Source organism: Seriola aureovittata, chromosome 2, assembly GCF_021018895.1.
Source record: "Seriola aureovittata isolate HTS-2021-v1 ecotype China chromosome 2, ASM2101889v1, whole genome shotgun sequence".
In the NCBI taxonomy this organism is placed as follows: Eukaryota; Metazoa; Chordata; class Actinopteri; order Carangiformes; family Carangidae; genus Seriola; species Seriola aureovittata.
The window spans coordinates 7256438-7266620 of NC_079365.1; positions in this window are offsets into that span (position 1 = coordinate 7256438).

Consider the following 10183-nt stretch of genomic DNA (forward strand, 5'->3'; position numbering starts at 1 on the left):
AATGATTATTTTAAGACCCTAGTTGTGTAATCCTTTGCTGAACTAGCAAACAATTCTTGGAATGAAGGGCAGTGTCAAAGGAGCGATTAAATGTGTAAAAGAAAGAAAGAAAATAAGCTTGGACAATGTTCTCATGTCTCCTGATAAGTTACAAAGTAGGTTACGTATTATTGGCAAGAGTAAAGTATCATTGCCTGGCTAGAATAGATTTTATTGATCCGTGTTAAAAAGTGAACCCTTTCTTTAAAGATTCTTTCCCGATGTCCAGCTGAGAAGTTCAGTTGCTTTGTTGTCAATTCGTTGTTGGCAGCCGAGGTGTTTGGTGAAGGCTGCTGTGGTTGATTGGTAGAAGGGGTGGAAAGCAGGAGCTTTGGGCTTTCCCACAGAAGCAGAGGAGAAGACTTTGAAATAGGAGCAGCTTCTCTAAAGCTTTATCAAACCCTGATCACCTGATAAATCTGTCAGAAGCTGCAGCTCCTCCATAGGAACCTGTTATTCATAGTATGTCCTGGTAAAACAAATCTTTGAAGGGCTAATCCTTTAATCCTGATTCAGTGTTTCATCAGCAGAAGAAACACTTGTGTGTTTGCTGCAAAGACTTATGCTTGTTATCTTGAGCTTCCTCAGTCAGTTTTAAGTGTCACATAAAAGTTTGAGATTAATGGAGAAAGTGTGGCAGATGGGTTGTATGTTATCCCTTCAGTCTGTGTGTTTTCAGAGAGACTCACCCCTCAGGCTACTTTGACATGCACATGCATACCTATCTGTGCTGCTATCTCTTTACAGTATATCTGTGTCAGCAGCGGGCTGAGGCAGGACCATGAGAAATGGAGGCGAGCTCGGTCCTCAGTCCCACAGATAGGGGCTGTGCACTCAGCTGTAAACAGTTTCCAGTTTCTGTGTGTGTGTGTGTGTGTGTGTGTGTGTGTGTGTGTGTGTGTGTGTGTGTGTGTGTGTGTGTGTGTGTGGTGAGTCTTTATTTCCATCTGTTTTCATCACCTCTGGAAAGGTGGCATGACGAGTCTTCCCACAGGAGTGGCGAGAGCGTTGCCGTTCCACACCTTCCTCCTCTCCTCACCTTACTTGATGACATGGGCCTTATCACTGTATCTGCCTGGCCAGTTAGTCCTTCCCCTTTGTTTGAGGATTAGAGGATGCTGCTGCACCAACCGCGAGCCACGCAACATTAAATTGGGAGCTTTCCAGCACGGACGAGGTACAGAGCTTTTCCTCTGTGAAGAGGCCATATTTAGAGTCAAACGATTATTTCAGATAATCTAAAGCTTAATTAAATCATCTCTTTGACTGCTACGGTGAACTCTAGCTGACTGCTAAATATGCAAATATCTCACTCTGCATTAAATCATCATTCTGTTTGGCCTTGAGCTGTGGGAGGAAAGAAGTGACTTGTTTGGAACCACAAGTCAGGAAACTATTGTAACCCTACTCCTTAAATAAAAAATAAGTTAAAATATCGAGTCCTCCACAATATTTCGTGCCATTATAAGGTCAGAATGTAAAACATTTCATTCAGTTTTGCTTTAAGAAGACTTGAAAATGTTTCACAAAAGCACCGAGAGCATCAAAGAGGTGATGCCTTCACTCCACAGTGAGCCACCGTTACAAAGAGAAGTTGACCTTGCCTTTGGCCTCTTGGCTGTCTGACAAAGCAATCCCCATGCTCTAGTGCAGTACGGCTGTCCTCTAAATGAAAGTAGCTGAGAGGCGAAGGGCAAAGAGGCCTATGGAATATCAATGTGCGATGCTCTCAATTAAGATTAAAGCTTCGAATGGAATCCTATGGAGCCGCTTCCCTAAGAAATGCTTGACATTTTACCCTTGCTGACTCTGGATAAAAAAAAAAAAAAAAAAAAAAAAAGTGTCCTGCGCCACCACCACCACCATTGCCGCTAACTAGCTGCCCCTCCTCAGCAAGCCCTCCTTTTGCTGAACTCATTCTGTAGATATTGACTTAGGCTACAGTCACACTTCTAAGAAATAAGTGAAATGGATCATCTTACTGCCAGTGGATGATAAGAATACAGAAATATGAAAAAGCGTCTGGATCAGCAAAATGACAAACTAGGGGGGGAAATATGAGGCAGTCATGATAAACCCTTAGAGACAAATTCCCCACTGCTAGATGGAGAAATGAGGAGAGGAAAGAGAGGGGCAGAGAGGGAAAAGAGAAAGGAAAATATACATCTGCAACATGCCCATTTTAATCATATGTTTAAGAGAGAGCCTCATTAATTTACAGTATCTGAATGCATAAAACACGGACAGAAGGCTTTTAAACACATAAAACACCAGTCATGTTTTTTGTTTCCTTTTTTAGAAAATAAGCCAATGAGATCTGAAATCACACAGATTCATCATAAAGGAACAAAAGTATTTTTTCTACAATATTGTACTTCTCATATAATTAATACAACACATCTATTGTCTGCAGATTTTCATTTATAGGAAACATCCTATTACAGATTCAACAGATGTTGTTTCTGGGCCCACGGCTTCAGTGTGAATATAAAACACAAGTCGGTATTTACTTGTAATGTGCGGCACATTTCCTGGTGATTTACAGAACATGATGTCAGTGGTTTGTATCTGATCTCGTAGATTAATACAGATTAAGATGATGTTTACAGTGTGTGTCTGCCATCATCGCTTCTAAGCAGCCGCAAGCTTTTCTGGTTGTGTTTTCAATTTGATAAAACTGGGAAATATATTAGGGCTCTGTTTAATTCAAGACATTAAATTAGTAAGGAACACGTCTGCTCATTTTATATTGAGAATTATATGTAACTCCAGGTGGAGCTAAAATAGATGTGTAAGTCTGATGTAATAGTTTATTGCTGAAAGAGAAGGAGCAGGGACTGATTATGAATACGATGTAGAAAATAAGATCAAAATGGAGCCTATCGTGTAAACTCCACCCTTGATAAACAGAATTCCACATCACGCTCCAACTCTGCAGTTAACTGAATCAATGCAATTCCACTTGTGCTGATCTTGCAGACTGAGGCCCTTCCCCCATCCTCCCTCTCCCTTTCTCTCTCTCGCTCTGTCTTTCTCTCTTTCTCTCTCACGCGCGCACACACACACACAAAACACACACGCCCATCTCCCTCCCCGCGCAGGTCTACCCATCGTAACACATTAGCAGTAGAAGCCATCACACAATCAAGACAAGGCAGTGTATGAGATGTCAGGCCAATTTGTTTCCTTCTTGGAGCTACATCACATTAGCAGGGTGGCTATACCCTTGAGCTAAATCCAAGTTCACACAGAGGGAGCGGGGCTGCCGGACAGGAGGGCAGCGGTGTCAGCACTTTTCAGACGGCTGCTGACATGTATCCAGCGGACTGACATGTATGAAAACAGCTTGATGGTTTGAAATATGGTCCTTTGGATGTTCCTTTTTTTTTTTTTTTTTTTTTTTTGTAGGCGTATACTGGAGTTTCCTGAGGCCGGGAATAGAAAAGAGTGCACAGTCAGAAAATGAAACAAAAAAGTTCTTCAGTCAGAGGTCAGGACATCAAATGAATCTGTCAAGTAAATAAGAGGAGTGGATTTTATATCCACTCTCATCAGGATCTCATGCCTCCAAACAAATCTGATATGACTTCAGCTGTGCCCTCCCTGAATCACAAGACAAATGTGACTCAGAGAGGCCAGTCAATAGTTCAATTATCTGACGTCTGTCTTGCTTAATTAAACATATAATTGACCATCCAAGGACTAATGATAGCCATCCCATTACACATGAATCCAATTGATTTGGCATAACCACCACTTGACCTCGCTGTGGATTGCCTGGCCTTAGGTACGGGGTCAGAGTGTATCTACTGTTCGCTGCTGTGACACTCCTCACCACTGCATTCCCCGTCGCATGTCTCAGGATGTGGCTCTCAGCTCTGCCAAAAACAGTTGGAGGGAAAAATGCAATTACTGCAAGATTATCATACTGCTTCCGTTTGACTTTTCTGACTGAATTCATGAATATATATGAATCCATCTTGCATCTCAATCTGAGGCCCCTCCCGTCTTAGCGCCCCACATCTATGTTTGGCTGGTGGCATTTTCTTTGTTTCCTCAAAGTGTGTTCTTACAGGAAGATTAAAGTGTTACCCTGAAAAGCCCTCACCATAATTCAAAAAAGCATGAAACATCAAAAAATCCGAGCATACATTTCTCTGTGTAAAAAACAGAAAAAAGTCACTGTAAAATACATTTCCAGAACTTTAACGAAGAGTGCGGCGTGAAGGATGTGTTTTTCTTAAATATTGCTGTTGTCAGGTGAAAGCCTCCGAAATGTCAGAAGGAACACAACCTGTTTTTTAGCTTGATGACCAAGCATTTTTAAGTTTACCCAATCGAATTCTGAAAGGTTTTCATGAGCTTCAGGCCTGTTGAAATTTTTCAAACCACAGACGACCATTCAAATTGAAGGAATAGTTCAACATTTTCTTGCCAAGAGTAAGATCAGAAGCTTGATACCAGTCTCCTCTCTGTCTGATAAGCATGAAAACAGAGCCAGGAGATGATTAGCTTAGTTTAGCTGTAGCTAAGTCACTGCGCTCAGTTACCTCCACCAACCCTGTCTGTTCGTTTGTCAGCAGGATTACGTAAATGTCCTGAACCGATTTGAACCGAACTTGATCATTTAATATGAGTTTGAATTTTTTTTCTCTGAAGTCTGGTATATGTTGTTTGACACTGGCCTTGCCGCAGGTCCGCACTCTCCGCGCTTATTTCGTGATATTTGAGTGGTGGTCCAAATCATCGCTGCTCAGAGAGTTGGCCTAAGTCCCTTTTCCACTATTTTCAAATATCCCACGACTGTCAGAGGAAACAGAAATACAAAGCTACCGTGAGTAGAACGACTTACATTGCAAACTTTTAAATACTAATGAGGTAGAGTTAAAATATTCTCTCCCTCGAACACAGCCACAACCATAGAATTACACACACACACAAAACATTTAACATCTGACCATTATCTATGATGTTATGGTATTTATTTTATCCTACAAAAGGACAATAAAATGAAATTCATTACTTTTAAAGGTTTATCTTGAAAATGCTAAATTCAGTGCTTTGAAATACTTTAAAGAGCCTGCGGGTACCCGGTGATACAATTCCTGAGTATTGGTACCAACTCCAAATACTCCATGCCATGATTTTCTCAATACCTTACTTTGAGAAAAACATGTTTTTTTAAGAACACCTTTTTATTTGACAATAGGAGTCAGAGTTAGTTAGTGTTGTCTTCGGACAACATTAACTTCAGCAAAAAGAAAAAAAAAGTCTAAAATGATCAAAAATATAATTTAAATTAGGAACAATATGATCAAAGAATAAGAAAACAAGATTAGCAGATATTTGATGCTGTAGTTTAGTTGTTAAGAGATTTTCTGATCATCTGTTTATTATATTTCTGTAAGTATACAGAACACAATAATAGAATCATAGAAATAAGAGCATTCAATTCAAATTGTTATCATTATTATTATTATTATTGATAATAATAATAAGTGTTGACATTTGATACCTTGACCCACATATTTTGGGTGTCACCCCAAATGTAGATGATATTACTCCGTAATTAGTTAGTTGTTTATGAAATCCACACTCACTACTGCAATTGTTTAAATTTCATAACACTCCCTGCGCCCAACCCCCAAAACACACACACACACACACACACACACACACACACACACACACACACACACACACACACAAAGAGAGCACCCCTCTCTCCCTGAATGTATCACCAACCTTTGGACTTCACCAGTACTCCCCTTAATAGCTCAATCTGATGGATCATTTAAAAGCCCGCTGAAACAGACAGATGGATAATGGATTGCATGGCAAATCAATGCTGGGATCAATGGAAGACATGCATCAATAAATGGATAGAGAGCTGCTGAAATAGACACCAGAGTTAATGTGGAACAGCGTAGAACATCATTGTGTGGAGCACACAGTGGAGGAGGCTAATACGAGTTGCTCCAGCTGATAAGGTGTCCTTTTGAATAATGCAGACAACAAACTGACAGTGATAAGTTAAACTTAAGCTTAGCTGCTACAGTGTGGCTGGAGGAGCTGCATATTTAGTGCCCTCCCCCAAAACACACAGACACACACTCTGCCTCATAAAGACAGCCTCCACCAGGACAATTTCTCTGCCGGCTGTAGCTCCACAGCAGTTTCCTGCCAATTTACACGACTGTAATCATGTGACAGACCCGGTCAGACTGAGGCTGTGGTGAACTGGACTGTGAATGCAGCAGGGCAGAACATGAACAAAAAGATCACATCTTGTGTTTTTTGTACAAAACACAAAGTCCCAGGAATCTTCTCTATCGTCTGTCCTCACTGGGGACACATGAGCAAACGTCGGGCTAGGAAACATTTTCCGCTGATAAACAAACTCTAGTGTTATTTTTCGGCTTTAAAACAGTATGCTGAGCTGACGTGCTGGGACACATGGTGTTGCCACAAGTGTTGAACTTATGTTGGACTCAGGTGGCATCGTGACCGGGGTCTGACTCATCGCTGCAGCACCGGACGCTCCAGACTTGTGGTTTAAACACCCGACAATGTGAGGCATCCCACTCACTGATAATTACATTTAATACTGGTGTCAGCTGTTGTGAATCGGCATCACAGCAAATAAAATAAATATAATTCCTGATAGACCTCAGCTTGCACTCCTACCACAAGCAAGTGGCAAGACACTACAGCTGTTTCTCGTGGGCTGGTGCCATAAATCTCTGGTGAATGGCTGGTTTAAGGCTTGGTGCTAAGGAGCAGCTGTACCCGTCTAAAAATAGCAGCAAGGCTGCTGCCGGACAGCGTGTTTTTAAAGCTCAACATGCAGTTTAGCACAAAGAGCCTATCAACAATACCTTCCACCTGCATTAGCCTGACTGCGGCCTGGCATCAGCATTACAGTGACTGCAGGAAGTGACTGACTGTTGTGCAAACTGAACGTCCGTGCATGTCACTGTGTCTGACTCACACACCCAAACAACGGCCAGATCCTGACCGCATAATTCAGACACACTTTATTTTCCAATGAGCTGAACATTCATTATCAGTGTGTCGTGGCCTGAGGCAGAACGCTCCCTCCTCAGTGTAGTGACAACCACCGGCCGCCCTGATGGAAAACAAGGCCAAGATGGCACAGCAAACACGAAATCATTATGACAGGCACAGTTCAACAAAGTAGGACTCAGCACACTAAGCACATTTTATCAGTGTTTTCTTTAAGTCAGGTTCTTTCTCTAAATTAAAGAACACACTGAAATTCCTGCACCCAGTCCTGCTTGTTCGGACTGATAATTAAAAGTGTGAGTGCACATACATGAGCGTGTGTGTATTTGGGCGCACACACCTGTTTGGGTGTACTGTAGGGTAAATGTAATTGCTAAACACAGAGGCTGGCAGTGTTTAGAGGTGCCAAATTGCACCTCTGGGAGTCACTATAGCTCACAATCTGACTAATGAAGGCCAAGTAATCAAGCTTCAAACTCATCAACCATGTTTGCAGTAATTAAAAGGTTTATGCTCAGCATCAGGAGAGCCATTCCACTCTGTCAGTCAGTGTCAGAAGCCAAACCTGATGTTTGTTACTTCCATAAAGCTGCAGCCAAAATCTGAACATTTGACACAAATTCAGCTGCTGTGATTGTTCATTCACTTAATATGATGATAAAATGTCGTAACAAATAAATCACGCTACAGCTGGAAGTCCTGTCTGTGCATTCACACCCAGGCACCGAGGGAGCCAACATAAATGTACACAGTGATGGATATAAATCCGATAATCAGTTGTATGACAAGCGCTGTGTGTCGGCGTCATCCTGATCTATTCTGTCCTGTGGGACAGTGGGAGGGGGCTGTTAGTGTAAAATACTGCCATCATATTACACACACCCTGACCTTCAAATCTACATTTTTCCGCGCTCTAAAAATTACAAAACATCCCAAAAAAATAAACACATAATGAAAATTCACATTTACATCCCTTTGGCATCCAGCATGTACTAAAGCCCTCTAAAACAAAACATCACTGTTGTTGTCCCTGGTTCTACACAGCCGCAGTTCAAAAGTTGTTTTACATCTCGATGGATGTGATTTGTCATTATGCATTTTGCATAATTGTGCTGACTAACCGGATTAGGCTTCAACATAATATTTGGTGGGATATAAAGTTACACCTTCTGTCAGACATGCTGACATAAACAAGGATTGTACCCAGCATGCAGCAGGAGAGGTTGTGCCACAATTCTCCGGGGACCATATGTGACCTGAAGAGGACATCAGACAGTGGCGCTTTGTCCACCTTCACTCAAAAATGAAAATGATACAGTTAAAGATGGTGTGAGGAATTAATCTGTAACACATGCATCTGAAATATGGATTAAATTGTGAAAATTCAGCAAAGTCTTTGAGGTGAAAAAAGACTGATAATGGTACTGTTTCAGTTAAAGAAATAAATCTTTGGTATTTCCAGAGTTCCAGCACTGTGAGGCGACTACAGCAGGACAAGGGGAAACAAGTGAGCATGTTTTAGCTGAGGACAGGGCTCTCTCTGGTGGCTGAGTCCTGCTACTGTCACAGCTGATGCTCATCACACGTGGGATCCCAGTAAATGTGTAAAAACAGGCAGTTTCTTTCAAGGAAAAAAAAAAATTAATTAAAAAGTAAATGACAGTTTTTTAATTGTCACGTGAAGTGGGATGTGTGAGCTTCTCTGTTTACCAGTGAGCCGAGCCTAACAGGCGCAGACTGTTGTGTTGTGGATCCCCCACTGCTTCCATGATTGTGCTTTGTGCTTTGCAGCAGCCAATTACAATCACATACCATTCTCTCACATTATACCACCAGTGTATTTACTTGTAGATCAATTCCCTTCTGCTACATGGTTTTACATAATGAATGCAGAGGCTGCTGATGTGTTTGCCTGCTAGGAGATGCACACACCTCAGCAGGGGCCGCTGAGGGCCTACTGTTCTTCCCTCACTGCCATATAATAGTTTGAAGTGTAGGCTGTGTTATGTCTGAAAGATAATAATGTTTTTAAATAAATCGTTGTTGTATTCGATTATGATAAAGATTTATTTTGAACTTTTAGTACATTTCTCTGTAAACAAAAGCCTTAAGCTAAAGTTAACTTTTCACATACAATACCAAACAATACCAATATAGTTGAAACTGCAGTTAACAATCATTTAATTGATTGATACTGGGTAAGCCATCTTTGCGGGTCATTAATAGGAACAATGGATAAATTAGTGGTGGAGCACAAACACACCTAAATGTACTTTACATATCAAATGTAAAAGTACTCGTTGTACTCTGCTGTTTATGCTCTGATGTCTAATAGGCCAAACAGTTCATCTATTAATCAAGAAAACAATCAGCAGATTAATGAGCAAAATCATTAGTTGCAGCCCTGATCAGCTTATAAAATCTTACTGTGTACAGTAACTAATAATTATAAATGTCTAATAAATGTAATTAGTTGGATAGTAGTTTAAATATAACATGAAAATACTCAAGTATAATACAAATACCTCAAAAATGACACTTAACTACCACCACTGTGATAAATTGCCAATAAAGCATCTCAGAAATGATCACTGAAATGATTTTGTGTACTATTATAAAACATACAGAAGCGATAAGTCTTTGTTAAATGTTTCAAAATATCGGTGATATTAAATGTAACTGAGTGTCAGAAGTGAAAATACTGTTATTCTGTTTTATGTTTCTCATGCAAAGAAGTGCTCCATCATCAATTAGTTCACCGACAGTAAACTGATATATGAACACGACTGTCAAATCATTTCCCCTTTCTGTGTTAAATTCACTGCGTCTCTACATGTGTTTAACTGTTTGTCTGACAAATTGTTTGGTAAATAGTAGACTGTTTTAAAACAGGATCTCATGTTTTGCATAGTTTATAAACTTAACCATGAGCTAATAATTTACTTCAGCTTATTAGTTAACTGCAGTATTATGTGACTCTTCATCTGGACGATCATTTGATCACCGTGTTTCCTGTTTTCCATCATGTTCTGAAACCACATCCAACAGGTCTCCTTCCTTTGTCAATAAAGCTATCTACATTTTGATATGGAATATTTACACCTCTCATCCTGTCAGT